The sequence below is a fragment of the Bubalus kerabau genome, chromosome 15 (genome assembly GCF_029407905.1).
Source record: "Bubalus kerabau isolate K-KA32 ecotype Philippines breed swamp buffalo chromosome 15, PCC_UOA_SB_1v2, whole genome shotgun sequence".
In the NCBI taxonomy this organism is placed as follows: Eukaryota; Metazoa; Chordata; class Mammalia; order Artiodactyla; family Bovidae; genus Bubalus; species Bubalus kerabau.
In genome coordinates this window covers 78,357,613-78,362,108 of record NC_073638.1, presented here as the reverse complement: position 1 = coordinate 78,362,108, position 4,496 = coordinate 78,357,613, and the positions used below count along the sequence as shown (strand labels likewise).

The 4,496-nt window shown below is 47.9% G+C and overlaps 1 long non-coding RNA gene across 1 annotated transcript; it reads right to left on the bottom strand.

Moving 5' to 3' along the window:
• Positions 1-1,882: 1,882 nt before the first annotated feature.
• Positions 1,883-4,222, bottom strand: LOC129628411 (uncharacterized). Its single transcript, XR_008702816.1, has 3 exons — positions 3,484-4,222; positions 3,194-3,249; positions 1,883-2,073 (listed from the first exon to the last, which is right to left on the bottom strand). It is a non-coding gene; the product is annotated as an uncharacterized LOC129628411 (long non-coding RNA).
• Between the last annotated feature and the right edge of the window lie 274 nt (positions 4,223-4,496).

The following is a 4,496-nucleotide window of genomic DNA, read 5'->3' as shown; positions in this document are numbered from 1 at the left end:
TTTTTTAAAGACTGTTCTTTCATAGTCAACTACGCACAGGTCCATGCATCGACTGGAGCTTGAGAATGCTTGCTTTGGGCCAAAAGGCCATAGCAAGTTCCTAAGTAGATGGAATGATCAGATTTGGGTTTTAGGACAATCACTATGACGGGCTTCCCTGGTAGCTCAGTCGGTGAAGAATCTGCCTGCAATGCAGAAGGTGCAGGTTCAATCCTTGAGTCGGGAAGATCCCGGAGAAGATGTCAACCCACTCCAGTATTCTTGCCTGGGAAATCCCATGGATGGAGGATCCTGGAGGGCTGCAGCCCATGGGGTTGCCAGGAGTCAGACACGACTTAGCAACCAAACCACCTACGATGGTTTGGAAGACGGACCAGGAGGGTAAGAGAGGAGAGAGAGGCCACTTCCAGGCCCAGAGGGGCTGCACACAACTTTGTGGTGTGGATTCCCCAAACTCTTGTGCCATTCTCAGGCCACTGGGTGTAAAAGGAAAAGGAAGCGATGTGGGCATTTGCTGACGCCGAGAGCTCCCTTTGTGCTGCTTGCCCCGGAGGGCGTATTTTTGGGAAGGGGTGTGTTCTGAAAGTAGGGAGGAAGTCACCACCCCATTGGAAAGAATCTGCCACCCTGCCTTCCAGCTGAAATATCAGATAGAGTCTGTCCTTCTCCATGGGCAGCAGGGAATGGAATGGCCAAAGGCTTTTTTCTTCTTTTTTTTTTTTTTTTTTTGAGGGATTGTATGAAAGAACATGATGTCTTAGGTTCACAAAGGGAAAAAAGATAAGGGAAAAGTGGCAAGTTAGAAAGTCTATTGTGTACGTTATCTCTGTTATTTTAGATTAAGAAAAAGTAAATATGGCAGACTGGACTCACAGTTGATGCCAGTCTGCTCCAAAATCATTGCTTTTTTTTTTCCTCTGGTTTTGCATGTTGGCAGAGGATTTTCCCTGGGCCTTTTCTGGCGCTCAGCACTGCGTTGCCTCGCTAAGGAAGACAATAGGAGGCCCACCAAGTCAAGCAAGAGAGTGGTGGGGGAAACAAAGATCCCCCCAGAGCACTGAACGGAGTTCCCTGTGCTGTACAGCAGCTCCCCACTAGCTCGCTGTTTTATGCGTGGTAGTGTATGTATGTCAAAGCTACTCTCCCAGTTAGTCCCACCCTCCCCTACCCCGACCGTTCCACATGTCTGTTCTCTATGTCTGGGTCTCTACCCTGCCCTGCAAGTAGGTTCATCTGAACCATTTTTCTAGACTCCACATATGCCCTGTGATGACCTAGAGGGGTGGGGTGGGGGGTGGGAGGAGGTCCAAAAGGGAAGAGATTAATGTATACAAATAGCTGATTCACTTTGTTGCACAGCAGAAGCTAACACAGCATTGTAAAGCAATTATACTCCAATAGAAAATAGCAGTAATACTTGCAGTTGGGCTGATCAGCAGCCTAAGTTGTGAATTTTTCTTCAAAAGTAACAAAAGAAAAAGATCTCCCCAAACTCTTGAGACAGTTAGAAATCTTTGGCATGTAGGTACTACTGTATTTAAAAACACGTTCTTTTCTGGTTGGAATATAAAAAGCAAGGGTGGCCTCAGAATGCCGGAGATTCAAATGGAAAAACAATGGAGAGGTTGGGCGTATCCAGGGAGGGCAGCAAGCTGACTTCCAAGAAGCCTCATGCCTCTGGCGCGTGGGTCGCAAGCCAAGGCTGTCCTCCGCCTTGTTCTGAATCCAGAGCTTGTCAGCTTTCGCTTCAGCCCTTAGGGTCAGATGTACTTTAGCTAAGTTTGTAAGACTGATGGATAAAAGTAAAACACCAATTTATTCAACAGTACACTTTGTGTTTTTTTCAATATTTATTTATTTACTTTTATTTTTGGTTGTGCAGGGTCTTCGTTGCTGCACACGGGCTTTCCCTAGTTGCAGATAACAGGGACTTCTCTCGTTGCAGAGCACAGGCTCTAGGCGTGTGGGCTCAGTAGTTAGGGCTCGTGGGCTGTAGGCGTCTGGGCTTCAGTAGTTGATAAGTTGCTCTGCAGCATGTGGGTCTTCCCAGACCTGGGGTCGAACCCGTGTCCCCTGCATTGGCAGGCAGATTTTTAACCACTAGAGCACCAGGGATGCCCATAAGTAGACTTTAAATAGTAGGCTCTGGCTAGCTGAGCTAAGACTCAAACACAATATAACAGAACTCTCCAAAACATAATCATAATAGTAATAATAAAAGCTAGCAATTATCCAATACCTACTATGTGCTGGCCACTATGCAAGCTGCTTTATATGAATTTTCTCACTTAGTCTGACACAGGTACTCTTTGTTTGTTTGACCACACCACGCAGGTTGTGGGATCTTAGTTCCTCAACCAGGGCAAGGAAAGCACCAAGTCCTAGCCCCTGGACCACCAGGGAATTCCCTGAAATAGGTACTTTCATTATCTCTATATTTCAGAGGAGGAAATTGAGGCACAAGGAGGTTAAGTAACATGCCTAAGGTCATATGTCGACCTCCCGTCTGGCCCTTGAACTGGAATTGAACAGGACAGAAAGGAGACAGAAAACTTGAATGGGAGACTATGAGCTCAAGCATCACTACTCCGGGGTGTGGCCGGCACACTCTGCACCTGAGTACCTCCACCCAGACCCAGCCCTGCTCCCCACCCCGATGATCGGCGGTGATAGAAGCCTGGGGAGAAGGCCCCGGCACACACGTGGGTATTCTCACATTCAGACTCTCTAACCTTGGCCATCAACTAGCCTCACCAGCGGGGGATTTAGACAAAGGGAATCCAGGGTCAAAGAGGAAAGAGAGGCAGACTGCAGAGGCAGGCTGGTTTGAGAGTGTGAGTGAAGTCCTTCTCTGGGGCTGTTTGGGACTACTTTAGTGGGGGAGGCTCAGTTCCTACTTTAGGGTGTAGCCAGTATACTTTGAGCACACATAAATGACTCCATTTGCATATGCCCGTTCTAGAAGCCAGGTGACGGAGCTGACACACAACAATAAGAAATTTCCACGGGGACCCAAATGCCCATGTCAGCAGGGCCAGGGTGTTTGCTTCCTGAAGGTGGACCCACGGGGGATATGAAATCATCATCCACTCGAGCATCACTTCCTCAGAGATGCCTCCTTCCTCCCCGTCTTCAGGTGCCATCTTGCTGTAATAGACACACACCACCCTCCTCTTGTGTTTTCAGCACTTACCAAGTTGAAGTTGAATAAACCTGTGGACTGTCTCTCTTTGCTGCACTGTCGGTCACCTGAGGACAGAAGCCCATATCTGTTGGCTCTTCTGCTTCACCCTGGCATCTCATGATGTCAGAGCACAAGGGAACATTCAATAAATAACACTTCTCCCCTCTTGAGCACAGCCAAGCTTCTCAAGTCATCTTTCTCCTTCACCACTCATTCACTCTTCTACCTGCAGGGGACCCTACATCATTCTGCAACTTCCACATGGCCAAATCCAGTTGACACTCTCAGTCTTGACTTACTAGATCTAACGCAGGCACTGGGTGTACTTTATCTTTCTGACTTAGTTCCTGCGAATGTAAAATGGGGTTAATAACAGAAAGCACCTCAAAGGCTTGTTTTAAGGATTCAGTGATGTAATGTGTGGGCTCCCAGGTTGTGTTAGTGGTTAAGAACCCGCCTGCCAATGCAGGAGACATCAGAGACACTGGTTCGATCCCTGGGTGGGGAAGACCCCCTGGAGGAGGGTGTGGCAACCCACTCCAGTATTCTTGCCTGGAGCATCCCATGGACAGAGACGGGCTACAGCCCATGGGGTCGCAGAGTTGCACACGACTGAAGAGACTTAGCACAAAGCGATGTATGCCTAACACAGGCACAGAGGAGGGACTCAGTGAGTAGGCCACCTGGTACCTCCTTACCCACTTGCCCAAGGAATTTGAAGGAGTTCATAAAGATTCAAGTTCAGGGGAAATCTTGACCTAGTGTATGGCAATAAGACGTACATACTCAGACATTCTGAAAATGGGAAAGCCTCTCTAGGGCCATCTACGTGACTACCTGTTATGAGGATTAAGTTACATGAGTTAATATCTGTAAATGTTTAGCACCAGGTCCAGTACGTAGCAAGCACCACGTCAATATGGGCAAGTGTAATTATTACAATCATCATACCCATGAGGTTGGCATTAGTTATCTGTCCTTATAAGGGCTTCCGTGGTGGCTCAGATGACAAAGAATCTGCCTGCAATGCAGGAGACATGGGTTTGATCCCTGGGTCAGGAAGATCCTCTGGAGAAGAGAATGGCTACCCATTCAAGTATTCTTGCCTGGAGAATTCCATGGACAGAGAAGTCTGGAAGTCTACACAGTCCATGGGGTCAAACAGAGTCAGACACGACTGAGCCACTAACACAGAGGCTATGAGCAGTTCCATGAAAAATATTACCATGTGACTCTGTCTCCCTTCCCTGAGAGACTTCCTGTGTACAAGGTAACTGGCAGTTTCACTGCGCCCATCTGCGCAGTTTTAGTG